The following is a 14,143-nucleotide window of genomic DNA, read 5'->3' on the forward strand; positions in this document are numbered from 1 at the left end:
TCGTCACTCCAGCTTCTGTTCTTTTCAACCCAATTCTTTTTCAATCTCCAGTTTTCTTAACAGTTCCTCATATCCTAGTTTCCTCAACCATTCCTCATAGTCTAGTTTTCTTAACCATTCCTCATTGCCTAGCTGCATTTGTTTTCACTTTAACCCTTTCTGAACCTCAAGTTCTGATTTACTTTTATAACACTCAGTTAAATTTAATGCATCATCAGGTACAACATTCTCATCAACTAAATTTTCAATAACTTTGGCCTTGATGAAATCTTTTTTCATACTTGGGTCAACACTGCATTTATATTAGGCTCCTAAAGTTAATCAGCCATCTAAAAATGGCATGATTAAAAACAAAATTACTTTAGTTAACCATTAATGGCTCTCCTGGCGAGGTTACCACTTTCTTGCGATCAAGACGCTTTGATATTCAAATATGAGACGCCCCCTGCTGAAGTGATGCAAGTGACACAACAAAAAGTCGAGAAAACAGCGTTTGAAAGTTGGTGGGCTGGTTCACTCCCGCTTGCCCTTGCCTCACTTCACCTCTAGAGCGGAATTGAAGCAAGGAGAAAATCGGTGGCGCTAACCTCATTTCCAACTCTCATAGGCTATTTTCTCCGGTCATTATTAATCTACTGATAATACATGACCCCTTGAAGCACATGGCTCTTTTGTACCTTGCATTTTAGGTACCTCCATACAATCTCACCCAACATAAGATTTGTTGGAGTTGCATATAAAAAAATGGCATCCTTTACCTGTTAATAATCCTGTTGTTTTAAACTGTCTGAATAAGTGACTGATGAGGACTGAAGGCCTACCCAAGCCATTGCGAGACAATGACCCTGATAATAATAATATTAAATGTAACTGTGCTTTGTCCTATAACCGTACTACTTCGTCACTTAATATGTTCTTGATGTCAATATGTAATAATTTCCACTTCTTAATACAGTGAATATTATTTTCTTGTAAATTAAAAAGAAATAGGAAATGTTAAACTCGTAAGGACTTTTCAAAATAATATTTTTCTTTAATGTAGCCACGTACACACAACTTGCTTTTTACACACAAAAAAAGAAAAAAAAAAAGCGACTTTTCATTCTTAATATTATTCTTATTATTTTTTCTTAACACTAACTTAACACTAAGGCTTTCTCTTGGGTACTTCACGTAATCATAGCCATAGAACCCCCTATGGCACAATGGGTCAACGCTGAATAATATTTTCTTGTAAAAAAAAAAAAAAAAGTAGGTAATGTAACACTCGTAAGGATTTCTCAAAATGATATTTTTCTTTTATGTAGACACGAACACACAACTTGATTGTTACAAAAAAAATAAAAAATTATGACTTTCCTTTCATAATAATATTACTTTTTTTTCTTTTTCTTTTTTTTTCTTTTTTTTTAATGCGAGGAAGAAGGAACCAAAGGCCATGAGCCCGCAGTAACAGTTCCCTCCAAGAGAAAAACAAAATACAATAGAGAGCCAAATTCAAGATCCGATCATTTTGAGATGCCTGGACAAACTACGTTTGAAAGACTGGAGATCATAGGCAGCAGGAAATACAGACAGAGGGAGACAGTTCCAGAGCTGACCTGTTGCATAAATGAAAGACTGGGAGTAACGGCTAACTCTTGCATTAGAGAGCTGGACAGAAAAGGGATGAGAGTAATGCAAGCAGACAGTTCAGAGGAGCAGTGACCATTAAAGTAGCGATAGAAGAGAGATAAAGATGCAACAGTGCGGCGAAGAGACAGAGGTTGAAGGGAGTCAGTAAGAGGAGGAGAGTTAATGAGACGAAAATCCTTTGACTCCACCACACAGGGGCGGATAAAACCTCTGTATAGAGTCAACAATTGTGCAGGGGTAAAGAAAGAGCGGAGTCGGCTTAGCACACCCAATCTCTTGGAAGCAGATTTTACAAGAGATGTAATATGATCTTTCCAAGATAAGTCCCGAGTAAATGAAACCCCAAGCATATTCAAGGATGATGCAGGATTAAGCTGAATATTATTGAACATTAGTGGGAATATCTGTGGAAGATTTTGTCGGGTTGATAAGTGTAAGAACTGAGTCTTAGATGCATTAAAGACAACCATATTATTTTTACCCCAGTCAGAGATATGAGCCAAGTCAGACATTAGGTGTGCCATAGCCTCATCCCTTGTTTCTTGAAGTAACTGTTGAGATGGGCGTTGTGGGAACCGAATGGAAAGGTGAAGAGTGGATAGGGTTAGATGTACAGCTTAGAAGGTCATTGATGAATAAAAGGAAGAGAGTTGGTGATAAGGACAGAGCCCTGAGGAACACCACTGTTGATAGAACGATGGCCGTCTACAACAGCGGCTATAGAACGACCAGAAAGGAAGCTAGCGATGAAGGCACAGATAGAAGGATAGAAACCGTAGGTAAAGATTTATGCCAGACTCGATCGAAAGCCTTTGAGATGTCAAGTGCAATGGCAAAGCTTTCGCCAAAGTCCCGAAAGGAGGATGACCAGGAGTCTGAAAGGTAGGTGATAAGATCGCCGGTGGAGCGTCATACTGACGATCAGAAAGAAGGTTGTGATAGGAAAGATGTCTTAAAATTTTTCTATTAAGAATTGACTCAAAAACTTTTGAAATACAGGACGTTAAAGCAATTGGACGATAGTTGGAGGGTTGGGAGTGCTCACCCTTCTTTGGGACTGGCTGAATGAGAGCAAACTTCCAGCAAGAAGGAAAGGTACAAGTTGACAGACAAAGGCGAAATAGTTTGCCTAGGCAGGGTTTAAGCACAGTACCTTGTTAGTACTGAGGCCAGTGATGGCAGAAAATACATCAATTGAAGAAATTTTAATGTCAGCCATGAGGAAGTCAGAGGGGGGAAGTGATGGAGGAACAGCACCGGAATCGTCTAAGGTGGAATGCTCCAAAATAGCTTAACACAACGAACCGTACAGGTCAGAAAACCACACATAAAAAAGAAAGAAAGAAAAAAAAAAAGGTAAACCAGTTGATACAAGGCAGGAGCTATGACTGACGCCCCTGCTGTGCTCCCATTGGCTGGCGGGCACAATGATGTTAGTGTGCTGATTGGTTGGGTACCTCTCCCTGGCTCTTGCCTTACTACAGATCGGAAAGTAAAGTCGTGCAGCATTTCCTCCACTTATGGACCTTATGACCACACCACTTCCCTGAATCACTTTGGGAACCTTAATTCACATAGAGCTATTATCGCACTACTCGATGCAAGTGAAAACTAAATTTTGACCGAGGTGTCACTTGCATCACTTCAGCAGGGAGCGCCACATGTAGCCCAATTGCAACAGTTAAGTTTTCTGTATGGTCTTAGTCAATCAAAAGGTGTGCCAGCCACCTTCCAGCTGCACATAAGAGTCTAGTTCTCATTTAGAACAGGGAATAAATGAGCAATTAATTACAGTATAAACCACTAATTAAGAATAAGTAACAATTTAAACAATGAACAGAAAAAAGGGCGGATGACTATTTCCAATGAATAGATACAGGACGATGCAAAACAACTGCCCTTCCTGAGACAACAACGACAAATATGGTGGGTAAGAGTAACACAATTCAGCTTGAAACAAACTCTTACCACCAGAAAACCAATACTCGTTGTCAGCACCTTGCCTTCGTCACGCCACCTGGTGCACCACAAAACGTGAAGTCCTAAGAGGGTATAGTGAAAAGCAAAAGTCAGGGAGGAGGCGTAAAAGAGGCCACTGTCTTGGCCGAGGGTAGGGGAAGGTCTGCCTGTCTGTGGGCGACTTCACCACAGCTCAACTATCAAAACCAAATACTTTCGATATCTATATGGAAGGAAGTACAGCATACAATATGAATCATTAACTTTACATAATGAATAAAATTTCAAACTACTGTATACTAAAATAACTGATTTAGCTATTTAATACATTAGCCAACAGCATACAAAAAATATAACCATTCTTGGATAAATAATGGTTCAAACCAATGAATCACCAAAACACAAGATAAATGTACATTCCTCACAAAACAGTGGCTCGAATCCTCAAACCTCCTAACACCAGAAATTTACACTCATAACAGTGCTTCCATTTAACAATAAGCATAAGGTTTTTCTCTATATCTTAATATATTCCTCAACTTCTCTGTTAGTGTAGGCCCACAGTATAGGGAGTCATTCAAGCTAGCTAATCAATTGGATGCCTTACTACTACAGTTAAAAACATCTTTACCTGAGTTGTTACTGAGTCCTTGCATACAGCATGATGTGGTAAATAATGTCCACCCTTATGGGAAACAGGAACTTCTATTTCTTCTATAAATTTATTCTTCAGTTGATCAGCAATAATATTATCATATACTGTCAGATGTTAAAGGAGTACAAAGGAAAGCAAACAGCAACAGACCCGATGGTCATCTTGAAGCTGTTTGTTACAGAGCAGACTATGACTACGAGATCTAATTCTACGTGCTGAAGGATAAGACTAGCAAAGCAAGAAGGCTCCCCTCGCCTCCAAACCCTCCTGTTAAAACTGGCAGGAAAAAGTGAGAAAAACCATCATGCACCATGGAAAAACTGACACGGAAACTTCATAGGAAAGACAGAAAAGAATAAAGTTACATTCTATAATAATTTATTTATATGCTACCTGAAAGAGAAAATAGTAAATTAAAATGAATAATCAGATAATAAATAACTAAGGCAGGACATTACGTATCAGTACGGTGAGTTAACGGGGCATCTGTAGACACAGCATGGAAACTGCACTGTGCACAGTGTGGATGTTCTGGGGTGATGTGGCAGCCTTGCCTAGCACTTTTAAAGCAGGCAACAGTCAATTAAGCCCCAGCTCCATTCACTCCACTGAGACAGGGAACTTTCCCATGTGGGACAATTACACAAGTTTCCTCCTGAGGCAGTGACTCCTGGCACATTTAAAAAATCCTGATGGTGGACACTTAACTAACAGGAACCCTCAGTGATCCACAGCCCATCACAGGTAGAAAATAAGAGTAGTGACAGTTAACTCAGAGCTAACTGTGCATATCCGGGTCTGTGCTTATACTTTATTTGCATTCACCCGTACCATGCTAGCGACGTAGATCAACGTCCTCCTATAAAATGCCACTGACGTAGATCTACATTCTGCAGCTCTGAGTAGTCATTGCAAGCAACCAAAACAAAATTGAAGGTAATAACATATATCACTATCTTCAGACATTTCTCTGCTATGCTTACTTCACCGATATAGGAGCATGGGAGGCTAGTGACAGTCTTCATAGCTCATAGCCGCTCTGTTTTTTAGTAACCTCATAGTTCTCAGAGGTCGACTGGCACCAACCTGATTCGATTCAACCAATTTTACGGCTTTGGTGAGTTATGTGTGCTAGGGATCTTATATTGATGTATTAAGTCCATTTAGCCACAGAAAAAATCCAAAATTGGTTCACAAGCTCACAGCCTCTCCGCTCTCTCAGTAACCTCGAAGATTTCAGAGGCAAAGTGGCACCAACCCAACTAGATTCAACCAAGTTTCTGGCCTTAAATCAGTTATTAAAGCCAGGGATCTTGTATTGATTTATTAAACACATTTGGTCAGAAAAAAATCCAAAATCGACCGATGTTGAGTTTTTTTTTTTTTTTGGCACAGTGCGGTACCAGTTAATATATTGATTCCTGCTCTGAAAAAAAAAAGTTGATGTATACAGAAGTGCTTTATTCAGGAGTAAACATATTAAGCTGGGAGTTAGACGATAGATACTTATCCAAGCAACCTTTAAAGGTTAGTACTGTATCACAATTAACTACACTGGGGGGCAATTTGTTCCATATATTTACAACTCTATTAAAGAAGGAATGCTTAGCCTCATGCGACTGGAATCGTTTGCCAATTATTTTGTGCCCATTGCCTCAAGTATAATATGAGTGATCAACTGTGGAGTATGTATCGACAGCCATATTATCGTGCTCTTTGAATATTTTAAATACTTGAATTAAATCTCGTAATCTGAGTTTAGTTAGGGTGAAGAGATTCAGAGCTTCTAAACTTCCTCGTACGGTTTGTTTCTCAATATCGGTATCATATTGGTTACCCGTCGTTGTACTCTTTCAAGGTTCTCTATATCTTTTTTGTAATAACGTGACCAGAACTGGACACAACATTCGAAATGTGAGCGAACTAGAGAATTATATAAGTTCAGGATGATATTACTGGATTTATATTCAGACCCTCTGCCAATGAATCTTATTAATTTGTTGGCTTTCTTAACGGCCTCCATACACTGTTTGCATGGTTTAGGATAATTTGTTTTAATAATACTTGAATTAAATTGCCTGGCTGACATTAACTGAATGTTATTCATGATGTAACTGGCTTTTCCATTTCTATTTCCAGTGTTTAGCTCTTTGCATTTACTAAAATTAAAGTCCGTCTGCCAGGTTTGGACCCAATTAAACAGTCAATCGAGGTCAGTCTGTATTGCCTGCCTCTGTAAAAATGTGTCTGTTCTGTTGCCAATTTTAGTATCATCAGCAAATTTGGTTATTTTTCAGATCAAACCCTCAGCTATATAATTTTTGTATTTAAAAAACAGAATAGGACCAGTACTGAGCCCTGTGGCAGACCACAAGTAACATCTTTCCAGTCCAGTTCTTTACCATTTTCAATGACCCTCTGTTTACGTTCCGTAAGCCAGTTATCGATCCACCCGAGCACATTCCCTCTGAACCCATGCACATTCAGTTTCTGAAGTAATCTTTTATGGGAAACTTTATCAAATGCTTTTTGAAAATCTGGATGTGCAATGCCGACAGATCTGGTCTCATCATATATACTGAACATGTCATAGAAGAAATCCAAGAGATTCGTAAGGCAAGAACGATTATTTCGAAAACCATGTTGTGAATCTTTGATGAGATTATTTATTTATAATTGTTTAATAGTTTTATCACTGAGAATATTTTACAACAACCTGCACACCATTGATATTAAACTTATTAGTCGACAATATTTCTCGCTGTGATTTGTTGCCTTTTTTTTAATATATTCTGGTTTGTCTCTCAGCTTCCGTAGAAAAGAATTTAACTGAGCCTTAGCTGCCTGGTAATTTGTTGGTATCTCTGAATGGTTTAGTTTCCATGGTAGTCCAGCCCATCACTGGCCATCCTTAAATTCCACAGACAGATCATACAAGTCCATAGTATTTTTTCTTCAGAGTTTGGTTCTTCAGGATGTATTCCCCCAATATCCAAGTCCCACAGTTTGTGTACAGGTTCAATTTTCTCATCCAGTAAGTCGTTTATTTCAGTAAGTTCTAATGCTGCACCTATTGAAGCTATCATCAATGGCTGTGGTGGTAACAAAGACTGATTCTATTAATTTGGCTTTTCCTCTAGCTTGCTTTGGAAAAGGCAGTTGATCCATAATAAGGCTACCTGATGGACTTTTGAACATCTATGCCAGGGGTTCCCAAACACGGGGTCCCGACCCCAAATGAGGTCGGAAGATGTTTCAGAAAGAGTCGCACATGGATCATGGGGTCGATGGGGTCACATGGAGTCGTGCGATCAAGTAAGTCTACATACCCAGGGCCTTAAACCTATTGGAATTAGATCAACACCCTTACAACAACTAGCACTTTCTTAATTAATATTAGATTGCAAAAGTCGATGTTATGTGCTAATGGACACTGCTCAGATGCCTTTCAAGGGGAAAGACATTGGAAGGTTTTTTCCCTCCTTCAGTGAACTGTCGACCCTCCAACAAGATCACCCCCACAAGAATGCTGAATATTTCCTTGACCCTCACTTCCTTCCTGGTCTTGCACGTCTGACAGACAGATCTGATCATGTAAACAAATTCATTACTGAACTTCAAGGAACATATAAATGGGTGTTTGATCGTCAGCGTACAATTAAGGCTTTCATGAGCAAGTTGAATCTACTGAAAGGTCAGGCTGAAAATGAAAACCCTTTTCATCACATCATGGAATTCACAGCTACAATGGATGTGGATTTTGATGACATGCCGGATCTCACGGAGGAGAAAAAAGATGTACTGGAATATTTACGGAAACCGGAGGAAAATGTCAATCACAGATTCACTGGTTTCCTTAGAGATTCTTTTTATTTTGTTAAGTTTCCATTCAAGATAAAACTGGAACAGAGTGGTTCTTTTGCGTTCGAAATGGCAGAGTTACTGACTGACAACGTGGCAAGGGTGACCTTTGACGTCTATGATGACCTGGCAGAATTCTGGAGCTCCCTGTCAGAGAGGCATTCAGAGAAAAAAAAAAAAAAACGAGTTCTCAAGGTTCTGGTACAGATTGGTTCAACCTGTGCCTCTGAGGCGGCTTCCTCATCAATGCTGTTTATAAAAAATGATTACCGTAACAGGATTTCAGACATGAACTTAGAAGATTACATATTGTGTTCCTTAACGTCATGTAGCCCTACTCCCAGGTACGGTAAGAAAATCGAATGAGTATATAAATCTGTTATATGAATTATGGCACACGTTCTCTGACACGGCTGTAATTTAGGAAAAATATGTATTCTGTTGTTTATCTCAAGTCACAGTTTTACTATATTTCTCGAGTTTCATGATTTATGACCTCTGTAATTTCCTATATTTCTGTTAAATTGGAGTATACTGTTTTGAGATAAAAAGTATAACATTTTTTTGTCAACCTTGTCTTAATAAAAATGTTGTTTCTTAATTTTTACTGTTTTCCAAAAAAAAAAAAAAAAAACTGCACTACGTAATTTTACTGTGTTCAATAACAGTTTTGTGGTTACTTTATTTTACTTCTTTTTACATTTAATTAAATAAATATGTACAAAGTATGTCCGTTATATTTATAGACAAATAATACATATAATAAAATATGCAAAAAAAGTGTATGCCCAGCAACTAACACATACATATAATATATATACTCGTATATATATATATATATATATATATATATATATATATATATATTATATATATATATATATATATACATATATATATATATATATAATCCGTTGAGGTCCACTACAGGACCGGCCTATCCTTACCGAAGCAGGGACGATACAGCCAATGTATCTCTACCCAGTGGCTTAGGCTGTTTGGTAGAGAATGTATGTAGGGTGAGAAGTGCTTGTGAGTGTAACTATGGTGTAGGGGTGGCTTTGGATGTGTGTGTAGTCTGTGAACCAAGTGTAATCGGCCCGCCTTAAGCCGATTGGGCGCAAACATACTAGTATGCGACACTGGTTCAACCAGAAAACACCTTGTGTCCGCCAAAGTAGCAAGTGCGTATGTGAACGCTTCCCAAAGTTTTTACATCTCTGGCAGGAGCCGAACCCGCGCTCACCAACATGCGAAACGCACACTTTACCACAGTGGCTCCATATATATATATATATATATATATATATATATATATATATATATATTCATTCATTCATTCATTGCCAGACATACATTATATATATATATATATATATATATATATATATATATATATATATATATATATATATATATATATATATATATATATATAACTGTAACTATAAAAATATATATATATATATATATATATATATATATATATATATATATATATACATATATATATATAACTATATATGGACTATATATAAAACTATATAACTATATATATATATATATATATATATATATATATATATATATATATATATTATATATATATATATAACTATAACTATAACTATAACTATATATAACTATATATAACTATATATATAACTATATATATAATATATATAATTATATATATATATATATATATATATATATAACTATATATAACTATATATAACTATATATACTATATATATATATATATATATATATATATATATATATATATATATATATATATATAGTTATATATATATATATAGTTATATATATATATAGTTATATATATGTATAGTTATTATATATATATATATATATATATATATATATATATATATATATATATATATATAGTTATATATATATATCTATATAAATATATATATATATAAATATATATATATATATATATATATATATATATATATATATATATATCTATCTATCTATTGCCAGACACCACAAACACGTTTGGGGTGTCTACAAAACAAATCGCCTCCAAGTCGCCCTGTCCCCCGCCATTTCACTACCCTGCTCCCAACTCACACCCCCCTCTCTCATATACCTCTCCACCCCATCCCTCCATCTCATCCTCGGTCTCCCCCTCCCTCTTCCACCCTCCACCTCACTCACATACACTCTCTTCGTCAGTCTTTCACCCTCCATCCTCTCCACATGGCCAAACCACCTCAGTGTGTTCCTCACAACGCTTCCTATCACATCCACATCAACACCACAACGCTCCTTTATATCCTCATTCGTCAGCCTGTCTCTCCACGTGACTCCACAAGCTCCTCTTAAATAACTCATTTCCACTGCTCTCACTCTTGACTTGTGTCAGCTTCCAACAACGTCCAAGCTTCACTTCCGTACGTTAGAGTTGGTATCACAATACTGTCATGTAGTAACTTTTACTTCCATGCTCACTTCCCTGTTTCTTATCACTGCTTTCAAGGAACCAGCAACCTTTCTTCCCCTGCTGTACCCTTTCCAAGCACTTCACCCTCCAAACCTCCATCCTTACTCATCACACTACCCAAATACTTAAACGTACTCACATTTTCCAATTCCTCACCATCCAACCTCGCTATACATTCACTGACTTCACCTCTCTCAAAGACCATCACTTTACTCTTCCCTACATTCACCTTTAGAGTTCCGTTTCTTACACACTCTCTCAAACTCATCCACCAAGCCTTGTAGCTCCCCTTCATCTTCACTCAACAACACAGTATCATCTGCAAACAACAGTACAGGGAGTTTCCAAACACTATCCTCTCTCACCAGGGCCACTCCAACATCCACTACCCTACCTTGTACCTCTTTTATTACCCCATCCATGTACAGATTGAACAACCATGGAGACATGACACATCCCTGTTTCAAACCAACTTTCAAAGAGAAAAATTCACTTAGTTCACCATCCACACGCACTGCAGCCTTAGCACCATCATACATACTCTTCACAGCATTCAACAAATTCCCATCTACTCCATATATATTCTTAACACTTTCCACAATCCTTGTCTATCCACCCTGTCATAATAGCACTTTCCAAATCCATGAAAGCCACTCATAACTTCTTTCCCTTCTCTAGAAACTTTTCCACTAAAGATCTAAGAATGAATATCTGATCTACACAACCTCTTCCCTTCCTAAAGCCTCCCTGTTCTTCTCCAACTAATTTCTCTGTTCTTTCTCTAACTCTGTCTATAAGTATCCTACCATACACTTTTCCTATTATACTAAGAAGACAAATGCCCCTATGATTACCACACACTTCTTTTTCCCCTTTTCCTTTGTACAAGGGAATAATTATACCCTGACTTCCAATCCTCCAGGACTCTACCTTCCCTCCCAGGCCAATCTGCACATCTTCCACATCCATTCTACTACTATCTCTCCCCCATGCTTCAGCATCTCACCACACACTCCATCAATTCCTGGGGCTTTCCCCGATTTAACTTTCTTCATTGCTTCCACAATCTCTATCCTACTGATTTCTACCTGTCTTCTCACCTCCCTCCTTCTCCCAGCCATTCCCCAGCCACTTATACTCGCATTACTTCCATCCTCTACGTTCAACAATTCCTTAAAGTGTTCTCTCCATCTGCTCACTTTTCTCCCTTCTCCACTAGTAATCTACCATGTTTATCTTTCACTCCCCTGCTAACTTCACTTCCACCCTGTCTTACTCTTTTTCACTTCTCTCCAGAACATTTTCTTACAGTCCCTCCACTTTACACTCAAATTCCCTTCCAAATTCCTCATCCACTCTCTTCTTACTCTCTCTTACTAATCTTTTCACCTCTCTCTTCCTTTCCACATATAACTCTCTCTTCTGCCCTCTCAACTTCTTCCACGCCCCTATTTCTCATCCATTCATTGTATGCTTTCTTCTTTTGTGCCACAGCCTGTTTCACCTCTTCAGTCCACCACGCTGTTCCTTGCACCCCCTCCGTCTTCTCTTCCTTCCACACACCACATCACATGCTGCACATATTTCTTCTGTAAATATCTTACACACACCTTCCACGTCTCCCATCTGCTCCAATTCATATTTGCCCAATCGTTCATCCACTTCTCTCTTATACTCTGCCTTTTTCTCATCCTCTTGTAACCTTTCCACTCTCATTGCAACTACTCCTTCCTCTCGTCTTTCCCTTCTTCTATTCCTCCATCTTACTTGCATCCTAATTCTGTCCACCACCAAGTAGTGGTCAGAAAGGCCTCTCCACCAAACTCTATAAACTCTTGCATCCAATATACATCTTAGCATCCTTTCATCCAAACACACATAATCAATCATTGCCTTCCTTTCATTCAGTTCACCCACCCACCCTTCTCATCACTCGCCATGTATACCTGTGGATCATTTTATGCCTGAAGAGGGTATTGGCTATTACCAACCCCCACTCCCAGCACAGATGTCCACTAACGCACTCCCATTCTCATCTATCTCAGCAGGCACACCCCACTCACCAACTATTCCATCCACCTTCACATTACCAACTTTACCATTCATATCACCGATCAAAAACACTCTCTCATTCCTTCCAAACTTTTCCATGCACACTTCCACATTTGTCCAGAACTCTTCTCTCACTCTTCTAGCACGATCTTGCGTTGGCGCATACACACACACACAATCGCCCCACATTTGTATTCCAACTTTCAACTTTACCCACACAATCCTTGACCCAACTGATCCATACTGTCTTATGTACTCTTCTTCCATCTTTTACTCACAACTATACACACTCCTTCCTTTGCCCTCTCATTCTCATCTACTCCTGCACATATACCCCATCCATACTCCCATTCTCTCACACTTTCTCCTCTCCATTTTGTTTCAGTTATTCCACATACATCCACTTTCGCATCCTCAAGCACCTGGACAATCTCTCTCTCTTTCACCTCATCATTCGCTCCTCTTACATTCCATGTACACATTACCAAGTCCTTTGTCCGGTCCTGGGTCGTCAACGTTTGGTCAGTCCTTGTCCGAGGCTTCTTGTTTGTTTTTTTTTAGTTAGTTGTTTTCCGGGGAGGGGCACTAACCCTCCGCCAACCCTTTTAGTCGCCTTTTACGACAAGCAGGGATACTGGGGGAGTATTCTTGAAAACCCCCTACCCCCAGAGGGGGGGTATATATATCGATCATAACCCACTGAAATTCCTTAGTAAGTTTAAAGATAAAATATCATATATATATATATATATAGTCTATATATATATATATATATATATATATATATATATATATAAAGAAAATGTTATTGCAGATTGCTTATCTAGACTTTAGACAGATTGGTTTAGAGTAATAAGAAATTTCCTTTGTAAATTTCTTTTTCTTTGTGGGGAGGTGTTACAAAGCCTATGATTTCATCATCCCTTGTATAATTCTAACTTATGATACAGTTTCGTTCATGATTGCATCATCCTTTGTATGATCTTAATATACAGTATGCTGCATGTTTGTTCACGATTCGCCACGTGGCTTCCATAGTGACGAGGCTTGCGTGTTCTACCTCACTCCCCCCTTCTCCCCCTTATAGTAGAGTAAGTCGTTCTTTCTGTTGTTCAGAGCAGGATTGTCAACTCTTCATCTCCTATGCCTTCATTTGCGCGTCCTTCTTACAAGTTGAATCAAGCTCTGCCGGCCCCTATATAATGAGCTCAGTCTCTGCATTAATTGCCACTTAGATCTACTCCTCATTTTGTCCATATCTCTGTCCTCCCCTGTACAGTTGTTATTATTTTTGTGAGTGCTCAGGAAGTCTCCAACCATCTAGCTGCTGTGTAATTTGAGTATAAGTGTTATTACATTTTTTCTTGTACTGTATAGCATAACGTGTTAATTCGTAGGCCTGGTGAGGTTTTTGTGATTAGTGTAAAGTTTTTGCTGTCAGTCAGTAGTAATAATATATTGTATCTGTAATAATACATCTTGCATTAACTGAGCATTATCCG

The sequence above is a fragment of the Coenobita brevimanus genome, chromosome 34 (genome assembly GCF_032717465.1).
Source record: "Coenobita brevimanus isolate Jiangsu-jjx chromosome 34, ASM3271746v2, whole genome shotgun sequence".
Classification (NCBI taxonomy): Eukaryota; Metazoa; Arthropoda; class Malacostraca; order Decapoda; family Coenobitidae; genus Coenobita; species Coenobita brevimanus.